Here is a 10,084-nt window from a genome sequence, read left to right as displayed (position 1 = left end):
ATTGCTACAAAACGAGTTTAAAACCGTTAAAAACACGGAATATCACTGTCCGTGAACACAAATCCGCTAGCGTCATACGGGTTGGTCTATCCTTAAGGGTTTATAATGTAGCATTTTTTAGAGCAAGTCGGCGCTAGTTTTCTATAATATAAAATCTTATACTGTCCATAATTAAATACAGATCTTTGAAGGAATGGCAAATGATACGGTTTGATTTCTATGCTGAAGCTTGAGTCAAATAATTGTACAAATTCTCCTCCATAAATCCAATTACGTTGGTGACTTAGAGCATCCCTTTAGTAGTATTTCAGTGGGTTCTTAAAACTATAAAAAATAACAATATTCAGATACAAAAACAATGATTTTTGTTTATTTGTTAGCTTTTAGAATTACATGGAGATATTATTATCCATGGCGATCAGAGGATGTTCCAAACCACACTATATATTAATAATATCATACGAAATGTATAAGGAAACAAATAATTATGTTATTGGTGAAACACAACTCAGAAGAATTTAAGTTTTGGCCGGTAAACAGTCATTGATGAAGAAAAACTTCTTGTGAATTATCCTTATGATGTTTACGAATTTGTTTTCAAGTATTAATTGTTCTATAACTTAAATTTAAAACAAAGTAAAAAGTAACATGGTTCACAACATTTGAACAACTAAAGCATATTTAAGAAAGTTTTGAATAAAACATAGATAAGTTAAATTGGGCTGAGTTCAATTGATGTGTTTTGTTTCTTTGATTGTTTTCCTAGTAGCATATTGGGTAGTTTAAGCACCGGAATAGCTTACATTTTCGTTTCTTTTCTTTTATTCTTACATTTTGTTATAAAAATTCAGTTTTCTTGGATTTCCAAGAGCATAAGTTTAGGTCCTATTCATATATTTATACACAATCGGGTTCAGTTCGAATAAAAGAAACAATATCAAACTGTATGCAATGTGGATTTTAAAGGTAAAATCTATATCATTTTTTTACTAATTTGTTTCTAAGTGCTAACTTTGAAATTTGAAGTTATTAAATTCTTGCACATTTTTTAGATTTTAAGTGGTAAAACTCATCGGTTAAGTTTGGTTTGAATAAAAGTTCCTGAACTAATAATGGTTTACTGATAGCTTGGAGGAAGGTTTAATCCACTTAATAAATAGTATGAAAGTTTCTACATTAGATCATTAACTTAGGAATTTTTATCGAACCAATCTTAGTTGAGCTATCTAAATGAGAGGTGCCACTTTAGTTTTTAAACAGTTAATTTATGGTCAAACTACACTTTAATTAAGGAGATATTTAAATTAAGGAGCTATCTAAATGTCAAACCGTTTTGTTTTTCATTTATATATACGGGTTCTTTTATAAATGATATAAATTTGAGAAAAAAATATAATTTATATATAGGGTTGAAAAGAATTAAATCTATTAAAAAAGTTTTACTAAAAAGAGCTTTAAAAGGCTAATAATCCTAGTAATCTATTCGTATTTACTGCATTGATTATTTTGTTTTATAGGTATATTTTATCATTAATATCAATAAATTTTTGAATTTAAAATAATCAACTAATACATATTAAAGCTGGAAAAGTTGAACCAAGTCAAGCAGTCCGAATCTAAAGAAAAAAGAAAAATACATATATAATTTTTATTTGGATATTCATTGACGTGCAAACAAATTAAAAGGAAAAAAAAAGAAATTTTATGACAAAAAAGAAAAAAAAGGAAATTTAAAGGTGAAACATAATCTGCTTTTTCGCAGCTGAAATAATTGAACCAAAAAAAATGTCCTTAATACTTAGTTACCAATCACTCTATTATTTTAATTATTTATTGAACATTTTAGGTTATTTTCAAATTTTCATAAGCTTTAAACAAACAACTAATTAAACTTGGTCATTTACAAATATTCTTCATTGTTTCGTTGTCCAAGATCAGGTACATCTCGCTCTTTCTCTCTATTGTATATTGTTAACTTAAAACTGAGTTTTAAACATGTAATCAATCAAGCATTTGTCTCTATATCTCGAATACTTTTGCTTATCTTCGTTTTTAGTAATTAGTAAGTATGGTTTCCATGCTGAAATAACATGCATATATGTCAGTTATTCTTTTTTAGCTTAACAAAATATTTTCCTAACTACTTTTACATTATATATTAATGTGTTTTTGTGAAGTTTTTAATCCAATTTCAAAATTATACATATATACTTCCTTCGTTTATTTTAATATTAACGTTTTTGAGGGAAAAACTTTTCAATTTTAATGCAAAATTTATTAGCCTTTTATATGATATTGTCTTTTTTATTCTGTAATGTGTTTTATCATTGATCAAATTACGATTAGATCAATAATTTCTGATTTTTTTTGTTTAAAATGCAATTTTTTTATAAAAAAAATTGTATGTACATTCTTAAAAACTTACCCATTAAAAATGGATGGAGTATTAGAAATTTAGAACCTTTATCGGATGCTAGAAATGTTCCATTATATCATTTTCCATTATTTTCTATAAGGTTTGTATTTTTGAGAAAGAAGTTTTTGATAAGCTTTCAAGCAAGGCTTTAATAATTATTCTATTAGAAATCACATGATTTTTAACAGTAGTTTACAATAATAATAAAAATTCTTTGAAAATTGGTATAAGAACATATTGGGACTTAGTACCGGAAAGGAGAGAATAAAAATAATGTTTTATGACATTTAGTATTTTGAAATTTAATTTTAATAAAATAGTTAATTTAATTTAAATATATTTTGAAATACCTTTTTATCCTAACTTGGAGTTTTAATTTCAATCCAGGGTTTGGTCCGATTTTGATTATGTTTGGTTTTTGTTCTTTAGTCGATAAAGTTTTTTCTGGATTAATGAAGTCTACTATATCTTGTATAGAATACTCTATCGTCACCCTATCATGTCTTTTGATATACTTTACAACACTCACAAGTTCAGCTATGACTAATTCCCAACATACCTCTGTGAAAAAACAAGTCATAGGGTTCTCACCAATTCTACTATTTAGGATCACAAATATAAAACTAGTTGCATAAATTCATAGACTTAGTTACCACGATTTTTTTGGGTTTTCACACGCTTCATAATTTATACCCATTGTCTTTCTTCAGTGATGTTGGCACAATCTAAATTTGGGATTAAAATACAGTTTACGTTTGAAAAAAATAATAAACCAATATAAATATGCAGTTAAAGCACATAAGTTACATACATACCTTGTTTTTTCCACCACGCGTAGACTTGGTTATTGCGTTTTTGGATGAAAACATTTGATGATAGGAATATCCGTTTCTGATTTAGTGTCGAATATCTTCAACGAAATAAGGAATAATGACGAATGAAAAAAATTTCATAACATTCGTAAATATGTCAATTTTCACAGTAAGCAGCAAAATACATAATATCGAAAGGCGAATCATAATAGGAATATATATATATATATACACTGATATACATGTTAATGTTAGAAGTTTTATATTGAGGAAGACTAAATTTATTTCACTGAAAATAAATAGCATTTTCTGCAAATATTTCTTAATATAAAAAATTTTAGTTTTTGTAACTCTATATATATATTTATATTAAAAAGTATATATTGCACCATAATTTTGTCTAATGATAGTTTGCAAATCTGTCTGTTTCTTACTTCGAAGCAAAGAGTTTTGTGACATATACATACATGGCAACCAAGAAAAGTTTATCCTTTATTTTGTCCATGTTGATGGTCTTTACTCTTACGAGCCTAATTATTCCTACAATTTCAGGTAAGACATTTATTTGTTTATGTTTATGTTTTCTCAAAAGCAAAATAAAAAGTGTTATCAATCCGAAGTTCTTACAAATCAAGAACTTTTAAGTAATTGATTTATTCAAAAGAAATGAAATGATTTTTTCTTTAAATCCTTAATATTCTGAATCTGTCAGTTTCTAATTTAAAACCAATGCTCTACTTACTATTATGAGCTAAATAGGGATAGGCAAAAAAGGGATATGTACAGACTGTGGACCATGTGTGGGCGAAACGCCGGGAAAGACATGCTATGAAAAATGCATCTCTCTGAATTTCAAACTTGGAGGAGTTTGCTTACCTCGGCAGAATGCTGTAAATGTAAATGCAAATTCAAATGAAAATCGTTATTGTTGCTGCTTAAAATTGAATTCTTAATCTAATATGTATCCTATACATTGAATCAAAAAATGTTATCTTCAATTATATAAATAAATTAATGTATTTGGTATTCAAATATGATATATTTATTTCTAAAATCCAAACATTCAATTATTAATTTTTATTTTGTGAGAGCACCAAGATAAAATATTGAAATTTCTTTCAGCGAAATAAAACATTTTAAATGCAGAAATCCCGTTTGATGAAAAAAAGTTCACAAATTTACGGTGTGGAAAGGTGTGTTACATGTTAATTTTTTTTTTCATATTGCATCTAATATGAAACTAAATTTGTGGTGTATATCTTATGTACATTAATAATAAAAATACGTACAGAATATAAATTTTTAAAATTTAATATAAACCACACAATTCAGTTATTTTAATATAAATTTTAAAAATAAGAATCTAAAAAGGAATATTTTTTGGTAAACAAGTAACTCTATAAATTAATAAAATATGACAGTCTCAATTTTATTAGTTTATAAAGTTTTATTGTATATTATTATTCTTTTGCTACACGCAAAGATTTTATTTTAATACTATATTGTTTTACTTTGTTATATGTATTCTATCAATGTAAATACTGTCCGAGAAAGACTATACAAAGTGGGGACTCTCAAATCAAACACTTGACTTCAAGCGAAAAATGCCCTGGCAATCAGTGGCGGATGTACGTTGCTCAGGAAGGTGGCAAGTGCCACCATGAAATTTTTAAAATTTGTTTAATATACGTACCTAAATTTTAGTTATTTTTCTTTAATGAATATCATTTTCTAGCTAATTTTTTGAGTTTATGTATGACTTGCCCCCACCAAAAACTAATTCTACATCCGCCACTGCTGGCAATTTATCCGTTGTCCTCCTTATTATACGCCTTGACTTTCTTCTTCGACTCCACATCCTCTCTGGTTCTTACAATTATCTTCCTCATCTCAACTGGCAGTAAAGACACAATTTCTTCCTGAAAGACAAGACAAGACAAAAAAAAGAAGTTTAATGAACATAAAAAACCATCCAGTTTCACTCAAGTTTGTTTCCTCACCAGTTGCGATCGCTTGGAGTACAGCGCGAATTTCGCGTATAGATGAAGCCATCCAGTGTCTTCTTCCATCTGTAGATAAAAAAGATGTTGACATGATGCAGATGAAAGAAGATAAAAATGGGCAAGCAATATATATATGTATATATTTCCATTTAGCTTTCGACGACCTCATAGTATTGCAGCTTATCACTTCCCGTGAGTTCATCCTCTGTCATCCTTTGAAAGAAATCATCCACAGCTTTTTTCGTCCCACCATCCACGTTCGCTTTCCTCCTCTAACCCTTTGATACAGAAGTAGACGTAGCAAATAAAGCGAGTGAAAGAAAATTACATCCGAGTAAATGATACGGCAAATCTATCAGAGTCTAAGAATCAAGAAAGTTACCTGGCGTTATACTGCAGAGCGTTGTAATTTCACTCAAGCAACCTTTGTGCTCAAGTGCTTCCCTAACTAGTGTTTCAAACCCACAGCTTGAGTGGTCTACTGGATCTATTGCCTCTAATGTTATAAAAAATTGAGGTTATCCATGTCTTAAACTTGTGTACAGTCAAAAGTTTCAAGTCTGTGCCCTACAAGCTCATAAGTAAAAGTCAAATTAGTAAGAATCAAACCACAATGTGATCTTGTGATACCAGTTGTTTTTCGCTGTTGAAGAAAAGAGAAAGCTATGATATTCTACCTTGTGCAAATAGTAGTAATGGAGTCCAAGTTTACCAAAGAGCTCCATATTTGAATACGGGTATAAAGGGAGGGTATTCCTGATTGTAATCAATATAACGATTACGATCATAGAGCATCTAAACAAAACCACTTTCACATAAACTGAAAATCATTATATTAAAGAAAATAAACGCAAATCATTACAAAACAGAGAATTAAAGAACTAATCAAAATTGTGAACAGTGAAAAAGGAATAACAGTTTGTTACCCGAGTGACTTGTGACGCTAGCGCTTCTTCCCTGTTGAGAGGGTAGAATCTCTGGTGCAATGGTTCTGCGGTCGAGTCTTTAGATTCTCGCTTCGACATGACGTTACCCGAATTTGGAAAATCCAAGCTAAGTTAATCAATCACAACACTTCAACACCAAAACCCAAGACTCAAAAGACAAAGAAAAGATATTAAGGGGTATATAAGTAATGATGTTGCTTCTTTAACCGTTACTTTCACTTGTTATTATCAAACATAAAGTATTAACACTACTTTCTGGTCAACCTTTTCTTTTGGTACATAACTGCAACAGCAATTATTGCATCTCCTTCAACAAAGATGAAATTAAAACCTAGGTTGCATGTTAAATTAAGATAAAACTTTTTAAATGTGCATCTACTCTTAGCAAAAATTTGATTAAACCGTTTGGTTTAAAGCAGGTCTTCAATCATAAAATCGTTTAAAACTCGGTTACATCCTGAACAAATATGTAACACATGTTTTTTAGACTTATCCTTGAGTTCAATCTCTAGGTGAACCTAGGTTCACCAACAAATAAGATTGTGTTATTTCATATTCGATATCTTTTATAAGAGAAAACAAAATATTGTCAAAATTATTATGTTTTTAAAATAAAAAAAAGTAAAAAAAAATAAAAAAAAAAAAATAGTAGCAATTACAAAAAAATATTTTTAACGTCGTCAGGAAAAAACTACATCCTAAATCCTAATCCCTAAACCCGAAATCCTAAAACGTAAACCCTTGGGTAAACTCTAAACCATTGGATAAGTCCTAAACTCTAAATCAAAAATACTAAAACATTCAAGGGTTTAGGGTTCAGGATTTACGGTTTAAGGTTTAGGGTAGTGTTTAGTGTTTTTGATTTAGAGTTTATGATTTATCCAAAGGTTTAGGATTTACCCATGGGTTCAGAGTTTCGGAATTAGGGTTTAGGGATTAGGGTTTAGGGATTAGGATTTAGGATTTAGTGTTTTTTGATGACACTAAAAATATTATTTTTTAAAATTCTTTTTTTCTGTAATTACTTTTTTTTATCTTTTGAAAAAACATAATATAACTTGACAATATTTTGTTTTCTTTTTTAAAAGATATCGAATTTGAAATAATAAAATTTTATTGAACCTAGAAATTCATCCTAGGGGGTGTTTTAGTGTGTCTTTATTGGGAATCATTAAGTTTAACCAAGACTAGAATACGAGCCGAGTATTTAAATTTTATCTTTATAGTGATATATAATTTGCTTATACGATAAACCGGCTTTTAACATTGTAGTTTTGTATACTGTTATGATTCCTCCCAAATTAAACGTATTTTATTCTGGTGTTGTGTATTTTTTCACGATACATTGTATTATGTTATTAGGGCTTACGTTGTCGTCGGATGATATTTTCCATTTTTAGCAAAACATTTATATATATTTTTTCAATGTAGATTTTATAACTTATTTAAAATTTTAAAATACGGATTTTAAATTTTTGTTTAAGTTTTAATCCATTTATTACTACTTTGTTATTTGATTTTCTAATCAGAGTAGGCAATATTTTGGTATGTATTTCCTATATCATTGTATTTGAAAACTATTTCCTATTAGGTGTTGTGCCCGCACATGCGGGCATAATCTTTTTACGAATATTTATTTGTTTAAATCAAATCAGTACGATAAGTTATTATTTATCGCTTCAAAAAATTAAATCAAACATCAAATTATTTATATTTAATATATATTTTCATTAAAAACACTCAAATATTAAAAATATTTTAGAAAAATATATGTATGGAATCTTTTTACCTAATTAGTATTTGATTATAAATCGTTGTATATCTTAATTTAAAAATTTATAATATAAAAATATTATTTCAAGATAACAACACTATATATATTATAAATATAAAATTCCTTTTTTAATTATATAATATATATATATATATATAAATTCATTAAGATAACAACACAATATATGAATTATCTTCTTTAAAAAAATATAATATTATTAATATTAATTCATTTTTAATTGAAAAATATAATATATATAAAAAATCATTAAGGGTAACAATGACATTAACCAGTCTAACTTTTGACGTGAGAGCATAAAAATATTATTTCAAGATAACAACACTATATATATTACAAATATAAAATTCCTTTTTAATTATATATATATATATATATATATATATATATATATATATATATATAAATTCATTAAGATAACAACACAATATATGAATTATCTTCTTTAAAAAAATATAATATTATTAATATTAATTCATTTTTAATTGAAAAATATAATATATATAAAAAATCATTAAGGGTAACAATGACATTAACCAGTCTAACTTTTGACGTGAGAGCATAAAAATATTATTTCAAGATAACAACACTATATATATTATAAATATAAAATTCCTTTTTTAATTATATAATATATATATATATATATAAATTCATTAAGATAACAACACAATATATGAATTATCTTCTTTTTTAAACAAAAAATATAAATGTCATTTAGATCCTCTGTTTAATTTTATTAAGATAATATGATTAGTTTTATTAAAGAATAGATAATCCAAGAAAAGATAAACACTAGGAGAAAGTAACGAGTAAGGGATTAGCAGAGACTATGAATTAACTTCTTTTTTCCAATAATTATCCCGCATGCATTGAATGGTATCTCACTATTTCTAATTATAGATATAGACTTCTATTTTAACCTTTTTGTTTTGGTAGGTGTTATTTTTATCCTTTATCATGTTGTTTTTGGCCAACAAAGTAATGTAACATTTTTGAGAGAAAGTCAGCGCTAGTTTCCTATAATATAAAATCTTATACTGTCCATAATTAAATACAGATCTTTGAAGGAATGGCAAATGATACGGTTTGATTTCTATGCTGAAGCTTGAGTCAAATAATTTTAGTTAATTATAAATATTATTTACAAATTTTCCTCCATAAATCCAATTACGTTGGTGACTTAGAGCATCCCTTCAGTAGTATTTCAATGGGTTCTTAAAAGTATAAAAAAGTAACAATATTCAGATACAAAAACAATGATTTTAGAATTAAATGGAGATATTGTTATCCATGGGGATCAGAGGATCTTCTAAACCACACTATATTTTAATAACTAAGGTCGGTCCGCGCTACGCGCGGAATATGACGTATATTTTTGTTTAAAATATACTTTTGAAAGGTTTTTTGTTTGTATTTGAATTTATTGATCATGTAAATGTTCTTAGGTTTTGAAAACTTCATTCACATAAGTTGATTGTTGTTGGACCAAATGAGGGGGTAATTTATTCTCGTCTAAGTGAGTCCGAGAGATAGTGAGATTAATTAAGTTTACAAAAAACTGGTCACCTTAGTTTGTTATTATTTAGTGTATTTGTTTATGTCTTAAAAAAATATTAGTTTAAATTTGAGAAGTACTATGAATTAACATATTAGTAAGAGTGGGTGGGTCTGCGAGTATTATTTCGGTTAATCATCTTTTACGATACTTTAGTCGGCTGCATTTAAACTTTTTTATTCATACCCTAATAACAAACTGATTAGTGTAAAGCTAATATATGTTTTTCTTCAAAATGTACTGGCATTAATACATGTTGCCTAACACATCTCTCTTGCCTCGTAGTATTGGTAAGACAATAGCCCTGTTCGTTTTATCAACGCTGCGACAAGCGGCAGCGGCTCTAAATTATCTCAACGGTTAGGGCGAGCACATCACAGTCAAGACAAAGTCGGAGTTACTTATTCAACGCCGCGGCAAATAAAACCGGTAAAGTGAACGCTGAGAAAATCAGCAACTGCGGCAACTCCGATTTCCTACCTCCGATTATCAAGCTTGGGACTAGCTGCGTCTTTAAAACTATAAATTTTCTTCTTTCGTAAAGTAATTGTTGGCC

At 27.8% G+C, this 10,084-nt stretch overlaps 1 pseudogene; it reads right to left on the bottom strand.

Annotated features, from left to right (window-relative positions):
- Window positions 1–4,855: 4,855 nt before the first annotated feature.
- LOC106321249 lies at window positions 4,856–6,256 on the bottom strand (annotated as a pseudogene).
- Window positions 6,257–10,084: the final 3,828 nt, after the last annotated feature.

The sequence above is a fragment of the Brassica oleracea genome, unplaced genomic scaffold (assembly GCF_000695525.1).
Source record: "Brassica oleracea var. oleracea cultivar TO1000 unplaced genomic scaffold, BOL UnpScaffold01351, whole genome shotgun sequence".
NCBI classification, from domain to species: domain Eukaryota; kingdom Viridiplantae; phylum Streptophyta; class Magnoliopsida; order Brassicales; family Brassicaceae; genus Brassica; species Brassica oleracea.
Note: the sequence above shows the minus strand (reverse complement) of the source record. Positions and strands in the feature narration are given on the sequence as shown.